The sequence below is a fragment of the Anticarsia gemmatalis genome, chromosome 25 (genome assembly GCF_050436995.1).
Source record: "Anticarsia gemmatalis isolate Benzon Research Colony breed Stoneville strain chromosome 25, ilAntGemm2 primary, whole genome shotgun sequence".
In the NCBI taxonomy this organism is placed as follows: Eukaryota; Metazoa; Arthropoda; class Insecta; order Lepidoptera; family Erebidae; genus Anticarsia; species Anticarsia gemmatalis.
The window spans coordinates 5,342,956-5,359,618 of NC_134769.1; the positions used below are offsets into that span (position 1 = coordinate 5,342,956).

The 16,663-nt window shown below is 32.9% G+C and overlaps 1 protein-coding gene across 3 annotated transcripts in view; it reads left to right on the forward strand.

Annotated features, from left to right (window-relative positions):
- The first annotated feature begins 228 nt into the window (after positions 1-228).
- ci (transcriptional activator cubitus interruptus) overlaps positions 229-16,663 on the forward strand; it is a 106,695-nt gene continuing 90,260 nt past the window's right edge. For all 3 annotated transcript variants that reach the window (XM_076130948.1, XM_076130950.1, XM_076130949.1), the window contains exon 1: positions 229-503. The gene's annotated coding sequence lies outside the window, so the exon portion shown is untranslated. The remainder of the gene's footprint in view (positions 504-16,663) is intronic.

Sequence of the window (16,663 nt, forward strand, 5' to 3'; positions counted from 1 at the left end):
CGCATATAATTTGTACGGAAATAACTTTCGGTGCGAGAGAGATGGCGCGATTGAAATGTCAGCCTCGACGGGCGCATAATGAGAAAACTGCTGTCTCTTTCTCGCTAGACGTTTTACAATCGTTTATTGTCATGTTACTGTCTCGTTTCGACGGCCAAGATTGAGATGAAATAGCCGTCGGCGCGTTTCGTCCATGTCCACCCGCTATTAATATGCTATATCGGTTTGTACCGCAGCCGCGGCGGACGCTCGTCGCGTTATTTTTTATTTCGTGAATAACTTTGACAATCGTTATTATTTTTCTAAATTAAAAACATTGACAATAAGTGTGAGGATTCGTGTGTTAGTGATTGATTTATTTTCTCTGTTGTGTAATGTTAATTAACATACAATTGACAAGTGCGCAAGTGTTGTGACCGTATTTATTATTATGCGAATGGATTGCTTTTGCTACCGGCGATATAGTTTGACACGAGATGACCTGACAAATTAAGATATCGATTGTAAGTAAACATTATTTTATTCATAACATTTTTATTAAAATAAAGTGGGAGATAACAGAGTTGTCGTAATTGTCAGTTGTACGGCGACATTTTTGAAATTGTTTTACTTCCTATTTATAACTTTGCGAGTTTAGTTTCTGTATGAGATTGAAACATGTGGCCTGAGGATTATTTTGTACCTGACTCTGTTGAGAATGAGAAGGGGCTGACTTTTTGTGTTTAAAAACAAAGAAGTGGCCGGGACGGCGGGGAGTCGTCCGGTGTTGCAGTTCAGTCACGTTTAAGTATTTCCCGGGAATTGCCGGGATTTTATTTATCACTTAAAACCGTCACCCGCTGCATTTTTATTGTAACATGAGAAAATGACTATTTTGTATTCCAAGTGTTATGCATTTTCTGTGAAATATTTGCATCGGATGTGTGAATTGTTGAATTAACTTATTCGTGATCGATTTGAACTAAAATTGCATTAATATATCACTACTCTACATACAGTCATATAAAGTACCACAGAGACACTTCAACACCTAAATTGTACAAAAAACGAATTCCTTCAAAACTTGAGGGTAGTTGTCAAAAAACAATAACAACATGCATCATAAACTCAGCCGTAAAACCATTAATTAATTTCATAATCTACTTAAACTAAAATACAGCAATAATATATTCAAAAAGAAGTAATTATTAACATAAATAACTCATTATACAATCACTTTGATCTTCTTTACAAAATTATATTATAACTAGCTGACCCGCGCAACTTCGTTTGCGTGTATCCCGCTACTTCGACAAATACAGTCAACGCACCAACACATTTTGGATACTAATTTTCAATTCACAATAACTTCTCTTTCCCTTAACCGCGTTTAAAATATTAAAATGTTTTTTGGTTTCTGTGACTCTTCTTTGATCGCCCCCCCTATCAGTTTTTGGAAAAAATATTTAAGTAATGTACAGATTTTTTTTTGTCTTATATGTATAGATCAAAGTCGTAGTACCTACTTTTTAATATTATTTATTTTTTATGTACCGTTTTTTATATTTTTTTTTATGTACTTACCTACTTTTGTTATATACATCTAACTATTATTTTCTTGTTTACTTTTTAAATTATTTACATTCTACATTTTATTACTTTTACTGCCCCCGCCGCCGCGGCCGGCCCGTACCGTGCCGCAATACTAATATCGTGATATCTCCTAAACTATATGTCTAAATAACACACTGTAAACTGCAAAAATAATCTAAATTAAATTCTCGTGATGATAAACTTACTTGTTTTGATAAGGATATATGTATTATTGGTTATATCACCAGTTAAACATCACCCAACGAATTAAATGTTTTTTTAATACAGAAAAGTAGTTTTTGTGACTTAAATAAAAAAGCTGGATATATGTCATCGCGGACTTTTTTGTAGAACTAATAAAGACCAATGTTTTTGCAATACATTGTTCTTACTTGTATCCAACGGTATAAGCGGCGCACGCACAAATGCAATCTTCAATTAGATTTTTTTTCTGACTTCTTGGACATAAATCGCTATAACTCAGCTAATATAGTTTCAATGTATTTCAATTATATATAAAAACCTGTCGGAAAAAATACTCTTTCTATTAGTGAAAACCGCATCAAAATCCGTTGCGTAGTTTTAAAGTTTTATGCATACGAAGGGACTACAGACAAAATGGGCGACTTTGTTTTATACTATGTAGTGATAATGGGAAGTACAAAGTTTATTACCCAAGTTATAGTGTTTAATATAACTAGCTTTTCGCCCGCGGCTTTGCCCGCGTGGAATTTTACACCTTTCAGAGTAGAATTTTAAAAAAACCTCTCTTAGTAGTCTGCACTTTCTGAGGAACCTTCGTACCAAATTTTTAGTTTCTACGCTCAGTAGTTTCGGCTGTGCGTTGTCCAAAAGTCAGTCACGGAAGAGTTTAATATTTATATTATTGATATTGGAAAGATTTGTATTTAGGCATGTTTGTATCAAGACTCATAAAGTACTGGACCGATTTAAAAATATATTACCAGTTGACTGCTACAATATCACTGATAAGTTATTTTAATTGCAAGAAAAAAATAAGGATCCCTACTAAAACTATATTTGCGTTAAAAATAAATGTCCACCCGTCTGGGACGGGCTGCTAGAAGGTACTTTATAATTAAAAAAACTCGTAAAACAAAAATAAAATTGTAAAAACTTTTCCATAAAGAATAATATTCTCTGTAATAGACTTTTTAAAATTACATTTGCTTTTAACTACTGCTACTGTCGTACAATTAAATAAATATCTTTTATTTTTATGAAATCATAACCTTTTTGTTTTTGCTTTAATAAAACCTACAATTCACATTAAGACATGATGCTCTATTTACACATTTAATTGAAGGAAATATAAATTAAAGAGTTTGAAAAAGGCTTGAAACGGGTGAATTTATATACTTTTTTATTACTCATTGTGGTGCAATATTATAGGAATCTTAAATAATTTATTTCAGTAGGTTTTGTTTGTGTTTTTTTTTAATAAAGAATTTATTACTTAATTAACTAAATCAGGCTATCCAACAATAAAATACACACATAGATAACTATAAGTATATTACACGCCTGTTATAGCGTAAGGCTTAAACAGAAGTGTGTCCTATGCAGTAATAGAGCACATGTATTGCCATTTACAAAAATCCGGGAATCGGACCCGAGGCATAATGATCAGCAGTCGGTTACATTTCCGACTGCGTCATCGAGACAGTTCCAGCAAAAAATTAGAAAGAACAACATTATTTACTAGACAGCCTAGCCTTTCTCCTTTGAGCTACTAGTGCCTGCCTAAAAACTTAGAAAATTATATTAGGTCGGGGAAAAAGTATTTTCGCATTATAGTATGTATAAACTTGTAATAAAATCTTTTCTCTACACAAAAAAGCTCGATATTTGGGTACCTCACGAGCTCACTGAAAGAAACCTAATGAACCGTGTACTCATTTGTGATTCTTGAAGCCAAAGAGATTTTATTACAAGTTCATACATACTATAATGCAAAAAGACTTTTTCCCCGACCTAATATATTACATATTATTTATTATGTACTCATTTTGAAAAGTATTAGCTAATATGTCTACAAAGATTTTATAGTGAACTTGCTGAACTGTTTAACAAAGTTGAACTGACTTAGAATCAGATTATAACACAACACTGCCGGGTTAAAGCTGGTCTAACTTGCTTTAATTTAGTCTAAATAATGAAGCTTATACTAATTAAATAGCGTAATTTTCTACCTTATTACTTAGTTCAAACCGTAGAGTTTAATGTCAAAAATTTAATGCAGTTTGAACAGTCATCGCGGCATATTTGTAAATTTTATTAATACCTATGTTATAGTAGTAGTTCATTCGTCATTCGTAATGAATGATGAATGAACTACATAACATAATTAGCTTAAAATATATAGGCTGAAAATTCAGGGTATACATAAGAATTTGAATTAGTAAAGTTTTTGAATTGTAGAATCACCATTATTTTCGTAATCAATGCCAGAAATGACTTGTAATCAGAGAGTTGAAACTTTTTCAGTCCATTGAAAAATGCGGTTGCATGAATTATATTTTGTAGACCATTTATATTTGAATATAGATATGACCGCAAGTACGTGATAATTTTAAAGTAACATTTTCCTTGTAGCCAAAAGTAGTAATCATAGAAAGGGTTTAGTGGAAGTTAAACTTTAAATATGCCCAACTATGCATAGGAAAGAAGATATTTTTACAGTTAGTGTAGACTTAGAGGATAGATAGATAGATGTTTCTTACATTTCACCTATTTTGAACGGATTATAACAGATAGTGTCTGTACATAGTGTTCATACAGTTATTTCGAACTGAACGTAACACAGGATACTTTTTATCAGAACAAGCAATGAAATCTACTCTTTGAGTAGTATACTTCAAAATTGTAATATAACGCAAGTTTACTTTAAAATAGAAATGGTTCTACACAAAATCGCGGGTGGTAGTAAATATATGTAACATAATTACAACAAACAAATTAATATAGCAGATGATAGTTTAAAGAGCAATAAATGTACTGAAATTTATGTTAACACTAAATATTGTGTACTGAAACTATTAAAACATGTCCTCGAGCTATAACGCAATCATATTAAATATTTCAATAGTAATAATCATAAACGCGGTTTTATCTTACAAGCATTTAGCCGCAAATAAATTAATGAACTAAAAAACTATGATGAGAAACATCTGGAGTTAATTTTAAAGTACTTTGAGAATTAAAACTAAGCGAAGTGTTTTTACTAAGAAAAATAAAACGTGTTGATGTACTTATTGAAGATTTTGAATTCTGGTGCCAAATGGACGAGGAAATTGGGCAAATGAAAGATGAAATTGCGGACGAACTATTACTAACACAAATATCTTGATATCACACACATTTCAATTGAATTCTGTTAATTTCAGCACGCTGAAAGTGATTTAAAAGCTGATAAATTCAACGAAAAATGTTAATAGCTAGAACAGTTAAAAATTACAATAGCGGTTAGTAGTCAGATAATAAAATCAAAAAATCTAATCTCTGTTTTAATTACAATGGCTCATTATTAATTCATAGTCAAAACACCTCTATTGTTATCTCGAATATTAACTTGCACACAATACTTAATGTACAGTCGGCCGCATTAAAATGTAAAACAGTAAGATTTCACCATTAATAACTTCATAATGCTCACATTTCACGAACATCGGCGGAGGTACACGAACGGCTCCGAACCGCCCCGGTCGAAGCGACCCGCGTCTAGATCACGACTACGCGAGATAGAGTAATGATTTGTTTGCTTACAATCGATTCTTTAGATGAACTATCTATCTTATAGTACATCGTGTAATTGCTGAGAAATCATGAGCATGTCGAATTAATGTATTGCCCATGATTATAGAAATTAGGTGCGTTTGATGCCATTAACATTTTTGTTGGGGTTCGAAAAAAGTGGACATTAAGAAAGCATTTTCTATGATCAACATTTCAAATCCTGAATGAATAACTATTCTATATTTACATATAAATAGTATATGAATTATATAATTATACCTGTACTTTTACCGACGTTTAAATATTATTGCAATTACAAAGATAACATTTTCTCAACAAAAATCATTAACTCAATCGCTTCTTCAACATCGTACTAATCTGTAGATGAAAAGAATTAATTAAAATTCAACTTCATAACATTATAAACTTTTAACGACATTATAACAAAGTAATAAAATATTAATACTTATCCAATTAGCTGAAACATTACGAGCCATTTTGAATTCCTGCGCGTTTGTAACAATTATTGGTCGATTGGTCGATGGGTCGACTCATCGGCTCACGCGCGCCGGTCGTCGACATGCCCCATCTCGCGATAGATCTCGGATCTTGTTGATTAAGCTATTACCAAAACTACACGTTTCCTATCTACTCATGCCCTGCGGCGCCGCTTGCGGTTTTTTTCAACATAAATCATCTCTGTTACTCGAATCTTCTATCATTTTGTATAGTTATTATATTTTTTGTAATGGATTCTCCTTCTATGATTGGTGTTTACGTAAATTGGAATCGTTGTAATGCTGATTGATTTTCACATTATTCATTATGACCAAGAATTCAATGATCTTATGATTACCTGTTATATTGTAAATCTATTTTCTATAATAATACATTAAAGACTTAGCTTTGAACTCGAAATGGTTGTAGTGAGTCACGAGTCGATCTTTAACACAAGATGTTTTAAGATATCTATCGTATGAACTGATGCATCAAACTTGTATTAAATTAGATGTCTAAATATAAAATAATAGCAATAAAACTAAATAGGATTCAATGCAGAATATTTACGATAATAAAGCGTTATTAACCGAGGACAATAAAATGCGTGAGAAATGAAATTCAAGTGCAATGAGTATATGCATTAAAGTTGAATTTTATAGAAATGTCTCGTGCCTCTGACGGGGTAAGCAAGGGAGGAACAAAACTAAAAATGTACTGAGAAACATTTATGTAACCATACAGAAAATAAGCTGGAATATCGTGTTAAGGATAACATGCAAAATCTTTATAAAATTTTTGGAGTTGGTGACCTGAAGTTTTGATTGCTTTTGAACGTTATTCCCGTTGTATTATTAGTATGTCATATTTTAATAAAGCCCATTTTTATTTAAACGCTACCAGATTCACGGAGCCATACACTCCCATATAGCTTTCATAAAAATATTAGTTGACAACTTGAGAAGAGAGTAAAAACCACCAAATTCCGATTGATTTGACTGACTTTTCTCAGTCTTTAAAACATCAGCTGCCCTTTTCCTCAAGAAAGTAAGTTTTAAATATTCTAAAACTCCTTTAAAGCAGCAGTTAAAAATTGCTCTATAAAACATTCATTTTGGTCTATAGCCCGCGGTGAATGGGCAATATTCATGCTATCTACACTTATCTGATAGTGATCATCTCGGACAGCCATTGTACGAATTTATTTCATGCCAAGACAATAAACTTAAGTAAGAGCTAGGACTCCTGGGGTTACTTAACTTGCGTGCTTTTATTGTGATTCAATTTATCCTATAAGTTATGCGTATTTCTTTGGTTTTATGAAGATAATGTTCGTGTTTTGTTTACGCTTGAGCTTATTTTTAGTAAAAGAATAATATATAGTGCAGTTTTAGATGTTAGGATTATTATTTTAGTGATCTAGTGTTATAGGAATTGTAGTTCCTTACTCGATGTTTTCATCCCTTAAGATTCGGAATAGGGGGTAGGCTAGATTGCCTTTAGAAATAGCGAATAAACTTAACTTAAAATGTTTTTATTTTATTATAAATAGATAGGGTAAAACCACCAATTATCGTCCAAGAGACCTAATTTAAAAAATATAAAGAACGAATGAAACTAAAATTACTATTGTAAACATCTCAATATATTATTTTATAAGACAAGTGCAATAAACTGCTCGCTTGAAATAAAAAAGGAACCCTTGTGGTGTAATTTCGCTGATATCGTTAAGTCGTTTAGTTATTTGGCCCGGGCTATCTCGGGAACTGGTTGGGCCAAGCCGGGTCAACTGCGGTCACAGGCTTAGATGAAGACATTCGGGTTTCAATACAACGGTGGTGTGGAGAGGTTATGTTTGTGCTTTTTTTGTTTTGCAAAATAATTAGGGAGGATTTTAGTTGATGACTGTATGAAGGGTTAATTATTTATTCTAATTTGTGGTCTGAATCTAATGTTTTTGTCGATTGTAATGTACAAAGACCTACATAATAGCTGTAACTAAAATGTCTTGCGTTACTTTAGTAAAGAATTATACCAAAGTACTGCAAAATCTACTTGAAGTAAAACTTTCTGTTAAATTATTTTGTGTATGTTTACATTTTTGTGAATGAAAATACTGTAAGAAATTAAGTAATGAAACAATCTGTCTCTATGTCAACAATATTTATTTCCAAAACAAAATTTATCTTTTAATGTTATAAGATACTGTCTTGATAACTGGTCATTCTTGACAACAAATTAACAAAAACATTCAATTATTATAAACCAATGGTTCGGCAGCCATCTTCTAATTTTATTAACTAATTAGCGTGACGGCAAGAAATTTTCATTTTACAACCGTCTACCGATTTTATTGATAGAAATACAAACATGGTATTTTTATGATAAAAAAGTTTATACGGTAGTAAATTGTGTCAATATTCTGTAATTGGTTGTAGTCAAATATTTGTGGGCATTGTCGATTGAATAAATTGACTTAGGCTTATCTTTGTATAAAAATATAAAAATATAAGCTATTGACATATTTAATTTAGAATGATAAAGAATTATCAATTTTAGTTAAATTTATTTGACAGCAGAAATATTATAAATTGATATGGAATTATCAAACTAATACGCTCTACAGTTCTTGAAGGCGCTTAATACAGTTCAATATTCTTCCTAGTCACATCAAAGATGCTTCACGGTAAAGATCAATCCACAATGAGTTCTGCAAACAGTATTCAATATACAACTGGCGAATAATCACAGCATTTTAGTCGCACAGTTATTTACAATCAATCGAGCGCGCAACCGTGACACGACCAGAAAATACGACCACAAAATATTTGTACAGTCAGCGTAGTATTAACACACAGAAGCGAGACGAATCGTCGCGTTCACTAAATAAAAATTTTTCGAACAGACCCACAAAAAATACCAGTAAAATGAGCGTCGAAAGAGCCATCTCTCCTGGGTAGAACTAATTGGGCTTCGTTGGTTTATACTTAAAAAACGTTATTTGTTAAACCTGCAACACTATTTTGATGTCCGAAGCGGGAACGTGAGGTGGTTGAGGCAAAAAATGACGGTACTGACCGCTGTAGATTCTTTTGATATAAGAATCGAACAAATATTTTTGTTTAATGGCTTTTCTTGTGTTTGTTTAACGTTCAACGTACAAATAAAACTGATTGATATGTTATTTTTTACGTAATCGATTTTCTGTTTAGGATTTGTATTGAATATTTTTTATATTGCACCGTATCTCATATTGATTGCAGATAACGGTAAGTCGAAATTCCACAATGGAAGCGTAACAAGCTTGTCAGCGATCACATGAGTGATCTGCGGCGTGTGTCGAGAAATAAAGTTATAACTATTCCATGTTAGATATACTCGATACGGAGCGGCTCAGTTAGACAAAACACCTGTATCTCCGCCTACCTACCCACTTATAAATATGTAACCCCCCATTGTCCTCACAAAAGAGATCTATACGAGGACTTGCTAACAAGGGATTTTTTCGAAAAAAAAAAACTCGAGAGATCCGAATGCGCACCAGATTTGTTGGCGAACAATGGAACGAGAAGACGGCCAGGTAGAATAAATTCCCTTTGTTGACTACCATTAGGATTGTAATGTTTGAAGATTTTTAGGAGTAATAAAATTCGGTGAACGCCAAATTTTTTTTGGGAATATATGCCCGACTGTACTCCTATTTATGTGATTTCCGTTTACAAAAAAATGTGGATTATTTTCGTAATTTGATATCGTAACCACTCAAGCAACCAGCATCGTTTAAATAGAGAAAAAAAAGAAGATGATCAAAGAAAACATAACATTCACATCTTGATCAAATTCCGAATAATCGGCTCCGAATAATCAGCTATCGAATTTATAGGTAAACTGTATGTCGCCGGACAGTCGACCGTTAAAATTAATGACATTTCTTTCACTATTGCCGAGAACAGTGTCGGTTACCCTCGTCTACCTGACCCGGTGATGTGTCTATTTAGACATCAAAATACACTTTTTTGTTCCTCTATATCTGTGAAACTAGTTTTAGAAATACAAAACATTTATTGTTGAGGTGCATTTAATGATTTTCGGCACTTTTAAGAGCCTTCGTGTTCGCATTTCGCAGAAACCACGTGGTGTTGAAAAAAAAACGTCGTAAGGTGCGTTTCCATCTGTCAAATGAGGTGTTATTTACGATTTTGACGCAAAACGTGATGGGATCAATGAAACTGATACTTTAGGTGTATTGTTACGAGTTGTGCTATACGCTAGACGTCTGAGACTGTGGGTGACTCGACAATGGGTTTTATGTGTGTTTCGTGTTCAAATAAGAAGTGTGTGTGATTACGTTTTATAACACACAGAAATGTAAAAATCTGCAGCATGTACAATGTTTTTTCTCTCTTGAATAATATTTCTCAAATCTTTTAAGAACTTTTGATATTGCACTACGTCATAAGTGTCTCTGCAGCAAACTTATGATATAAGATTATTAAGTAGGACACTGTCGATGACAACAAAATTACAATAAATACATTTTCAAAATCATTTCATGTATGATCTATCCATAATTTTATTAAACATCAGAATCTGTAAGATGCACTCTTGTTATTTACAGAGCTAATTAACCTCATAAATCATATTCTCTAACCAGCATTTATTTTTAATTCCAAGCCACTTAGCTACCCTAATAATCTCCACCTGTCTTTGCTTACCCAGACTTAATTTTATCTCAGTTTTGAAGGACCGGAAACCATATAACTCTCGTATTAAACAATCAAGCAATGCAGTATGTATAAGTATTATCTTATCAGACGGACGGACAGACAGGATGCCCGTGTTAGCTCCCAACTGACTGACAGACAAATCCTGGGGTAAACACGCTTGTTGAAGAACAAATGAAGTTGATTGTTTAATGTTATGATGGAATTTGATATGGGTCGACAATTGGAGAGTTCACCACGGCTTCGTTTTGAAATTAACTGACGATTTCAACGATTCTTTCTTATCATGTTTCTCTTACTGACAATTTCTACGTTCTATTCTTTCTCTTTTCAATGCAATCGATCTTGAGTTTCTCTATCGGTACCTTCTTATCTCCCTATAAATTACAAACCTCTTGCTTACGACGCCATATTTTTGTAGAAGATACTTGCCATGTTCTTGCCTAACACTGCCTCAATGAATCAATGGTTCAGTCGACCAATCGTAGCAGGCCATCAGCCACAAGTACATAATTTTTATAGCATTATCGTAGTAAGAATGATGTCATTGCTTTTAAAACAATACCTTATTCCCGTCATGTCTTATACTTATTTACGCATTACATTAAGCTGCGTTTACGCTAGGAGAGCCGAGCATAAAGATCTTCTAAAAACGCGCTTGTTCGCAGGCTCTTAAGTCAGTCCACACTACACAAACTTGTGCTCGGTTCGTGCTCGGCTCCTCTAGTGTAGACGCAGCTTTACAACTACTAGTCATTACGGTTTTAAGAGCTTCCAAGTCGATACCAGTCTATTAACACGGACCTTTTCACACAACCAGGAACCACTGTCACATAATACCAGCTCAAAAATCAATAAATAAACCCGACAATAAATCTAACATGTCGTTTTATCATTCATTAGTCTCATATTAATAATAATTGAGCGTAATGACTATGATTACCATACATTAACGCTTTGAACGCGCAGATTTTGAGATAACATCTGTTAGATAACGTATTGTATATTAAATTAAAAGTCGTGATAAATGTTAGTTGACAGTGCGATGATGAAGTGTTTTAAAATAAACGCCTACTCTTACTTGAGAGTTTTGAGAGTGGGTGAAACAACTACATTACTCGGTCCGCTATGACTGTGCCCTTGGTGTAAGATATACAGAGATCTTTGGAAAGTGTTTCGTAATGAAAATATTCAATTGTAACTCTTATAATGATTTCGGCCATTCATGTAAATATAATTTTAATCGGCCCATTAGGTTTGGAGAAAATTGCCTTCAAACAAATGTATGATCATTGCTTTTAATAAAGTTTGCTTGATATGAAAACCCGTCTAAGATTTTGAAGAGATGCAAATTTCCCAATACGCACTCCGTCAGCGTGGTATACCCAACCTCTCGCAACATTACGGGAGACGACCCTTATCCAGCGGTGAGATAGTAATGGGTTAATATTATTTTTTTGAGAAAGAAAAAAAAAATTAATCTATTTAAACTTGTTATACAAAGTTGTAAACATATTTTTATAGGATTCATCTCTAACTAAAAAGCCTCAAACAAAAAAATCCAAACCAAACTGGTTTTCCTGTAACCAAAAGCCTGAAGCAAAAATTACAAAACAAAACTAAAAACCAAACCCGTTTCCCTCAATTTTCCTCCAAACACAAAAATATACCCAGTAGTTGTATAACCAAACACATTACTGGTTGCAAGTGATAATGTCAGTTTGTGCCGCTAGTTAGCATGGCGGTGTTAGCTACTGCATCGCCCTAATATTGTTTCTGTGTGTTTGGACATTATTATCTACCTGACGAGTCAAGCGTGAGCTTAGGATTATAGGGCTGCTTTTTGAAAAATAACTGTTGGTGTAATGCGTAACTTTTATGATTTTTTGGGTAGGATCTTGATTTTTTGTAAATTTAGGCGTTTTTCTTTTAATTTTTGTGTAGCTGCATCTAAGCTTTTTTTTTTATAAATGCTTAGATAAAATTCAATATTTTTTTAATCTGTATAGATTTTTCTCAATCTGTAAAAAAACCTTTAATTAATTGGAAATCAGAGGATATATAGATATAATTATCATCATAATAGTTTTTTCATTTTACACTTAGAGTCATAAAGTAATTCTTCTCAAATTCTCAATACATTTCTTCAAAATCCACTATCTTATGTACTTACTACATATAGCTGTTATTTTATATACTTAATTACTATTAGCATACAAACAAACATAACTAACACTAACGAAGGCACTAATCATAAAATCCCTGCTATCCATAAACGGATGAACAGATTAACAAAACATATATTCGACTAATAAACACTAAATAAGACCTCAAAATAACGACTAGGACCGCGTAAAACCCACAATGCACTAATAAGCTGTTACGGAACCAGTTCTACAAGAATGCGAGTGGGCGTGCGGTTCGATTCCCGGCCGGACACTATTGTGACGTAACGCCATAGATTGGTTTCTTTACGGTAAAGTGGACCAGTATTAGATATGCTTAGTTTATGGTATAAGATATACTGTGTTATTACAAGATAGTATTACTATTTGATATTGTAATATCATGTTTGTTTACTATCTAGCACACGGTTCTTTACCTGTTTCTGACTAACAAATCCCAGGTTCAATTTCCAAGAAAAGTAAGAACGTTGCTTATTTTTTAGAAGTAATCCCTGAACTTTGTTTCGCACAATTCTTACACCTTTGACAAGTATACACTTGACGTTAATTATACATGATTTCTATTGTGATAACGGCTAATATTCTAAATAATAACTGCAAACTTTAACGAGAAGTTTATAAACTAAAATAGCAGACAAAGGCATGTATTACAACAATATTATTTTACCTATAAAAAATAAAGAAATAACAGTTCAAAGTATCAACCAAACTTTATCCCACCACAAAACATTTCACTACACGGCCATTGATCAAAACACTTTAAAAATAAAACAAATGCACACCCACAATTAAGCACTTGCAATCAAAAACTTACTTATTTAAGATGGAGGTAAGCTATATTTTACGATTTAATACATAAGCTATAAGGCTTGCTACACACATATTTGGTTCGGCAATACTTATCGAATAACCAAACCGACTCAAGCCATTACTGCAATCGGCTTGTGCCGTTCGGGTCCGATCGTCATAATTGGGTACTTGACTGGGTTAACGAAAATTTATTAAACTTATACTCGTGAAAAGTTAATCTAAAATGTCCAAACTACGTTATTTTTTTCGTTAATAATGTTGAAATTAAAATTATTACATACTGAAACATTCTAACGAAAATACAGCATCGTGACGTCACTACTTTATATTCTATACTAAAATGTGTTTTTGACAATTTATAAAGAGCAATTGATTAGACTGTTGTCAAAGTACCCAATTCAGGTGTGGCGATGTGGCATATTTTCGGTACATTTGCCGCCCGGTAAGGCCGATTAATGCCGAATCGTCCGTGTGCATCAAGCCTAACAGCTATAAACACAAAGGTAATAATTAACTAGCAGCCTTTGGGCTCAGTAACGAGCCTGCGAGAATATGGCCACATAAAACTATCGGGAAACATTTTTATTTGCTCGTATATTTTAAGATCTTCAAGTGTGCCTTCTAACGAATGTTTGGTTTGCAAATTGGACGTGATTTGCTTTTGCTAGTAAAAGAAACTAAAACCTATTTTTTTCTAGTTAGTTTTGTTTATAAACCGTGTTATTTTAATAAGTTTTGATATACCAAGCACTTTTCTATCCGGAAGAAACATAATTTCTCTCGATCTCTGATAGATTAATGAGGTATTATTGATATAGTTTATTTTGACTTTAAAGTATTTTAACACATGTATTAAATTAAACTATAAAGTATTAAGTAACATAGTTTTGCAAGTAAACCTCCTAAATATTCAGCTCTTCTCAAAATTCTGTATTTTTTAAAGTAAGACAAAGCCTACCTTTCAAGAACAAATGAAACACAGCCTCTTCAGCTTATACTTATTGTCATTACATAATAGCTACTAACTTTATAATCTAAATAAAAGCTCCCGTAACAGATAATTACTTTCACAGGTACTTCATACAAAACGCTGGTGTACTCAAAACTATTTGCAGAACTCAAATATGAACAGATTAAACATATTTAATCCCAAATAGAGGCTTGTTTGAACAAGTGCTGCACTCATCACTTGAACATGGTGAATAGTTTCCATTGTCCTACAGACACCATGAAAGGACCATGACAGGTTAAATGGTACTAACAATGGGTGTCGAGGATTTGTGAAAATTATAAGTTTTATTTGAATAGAAAGGTACTTAGAAAATGACGAAGGATCGCTTTTTGTACCACGCTTTGTTTTTTTGTTAACACTTTTCGACTTTTGTGCTATTAAGTTGTGTTTTTTTTGTGTCTCTATTTGTTGTCTTAAATATTTTTCTTTGTAATAATACTGCAAGTCTTCAAGTAAATTGAAATGTAGAAATTTTTACTCGACACTTCCAAAAAACATGGCTTCATATTAATTGCTTAAATATCCCAAAATAGTAATCATCTAATTTGTCATTTTTGAAAATACACCGTATACCACATGAAAATAAAACAATCCGAAATGTTTTTTATACAATAAGATGCCGAAAGTTCCGTTTGCAATGTTGTCAAAAACAAAATACGTGATGAGTACCTAAATATACCTCCTTAAACTTTTATATGAATCTCTAATTAAAAAGAAACCTCAAAAAGCTGTAGACAGTTTACTCTCTATTGAAGTAAGGCTGACTCATCTGAAATGTTTTGCATTCAGATCGGCACAGAATTAATATGGCCACCATAAAGTCAGTTTTATTAGTACTAGACTCTACTTCCGCGGATTTCATTGCATGTTAAATAGTAAGAAAGTTGTGTGCAGTTGCACTGTCGGTTTGTTAATGAAAGAACAAGTGTTTTCTTTTCTATACATTATAAACACTCATATTTACGTCTAAAACGTTTAGACTATATTATTTCACCGACTAACCCCATAAATTTTATGTGAACATTTCTAAGGATTTTGAATATCACGGACAAAATACTAATTGATACGCTAGGCTAACTAATACATAATACATTTAATAAAGCGGGGAAAAGATAACATATTTTTTTTACAAAAAATATTACTTCATATCACATTCACAATATACAAAATCCTTACAGACGCCTTTACTAGTCTACTAGTCAAGAAGGTACCTATAGTATTAGCAGTGGTTAATATTTGTCCCTTTCTCAAAAACGGAAACAACAAATCAACCTACCCATAAAATTTCCAACGAAAACAAGCTTTATTCATCAAACCTAAGCTTTGAAATAAACAGCAACAAATCGATCAGTCACAAACGCACTATTCTTGTTCAACTTCCTGCACATAAATAGGCAAAACCCGAACTATGTAACACTTACCTAACAATTAGTATAGGGCATGTAGGAGCCATACAACCAAAATAACAAGACCTGCAGATTCCAATATTACTTGAAACGTTAGAGGTCTAAGTATATTGGGCGGTCACCACTCGAGTTTGTTCATAATATCTCAGTGTAATACTAAAACTGATTCTCGGAAGATGTTTTAAGTATATCCAATATTGACAAAGCGAGGCCGGGGGGCGTACAGTAGCTTATTGGTATTTTGGATTCTGTTTCTAGTCAATATTGGTACAAACCAGTTTCGGACTGAATAGGGGTGATCTTTTTTGGGAAATGGATTTAGAAATTTAACGCTTTGGTCGACAAATAGAAGGTTTTTAAGGTTGTGTAAGCATAATTACTAAACTGGAAGGGTGGACGGTTAAACGCTATTTAGTAAAAAGTCATTAGAGATTAAGATGGATTTGTATAACCACTGTCTTAAGGAAGAGCAATAATTATATTTTGTAAAAGACGCATTCTATTTAATGCAGGCCAAAATTAGTTTAATTAGCAGATATTGGAAAATCCCGCCAGATAAACACTCCATCCACATCTTCTTATTCCCGCAAAATCTAGGTGATTGCAGCCTCAGTTACCTCACACTTAAAATACATAAGTAATCACTAACAGGCATATAACAGCCAAACAATATACAATTATGTATCTATCTTAAATAAA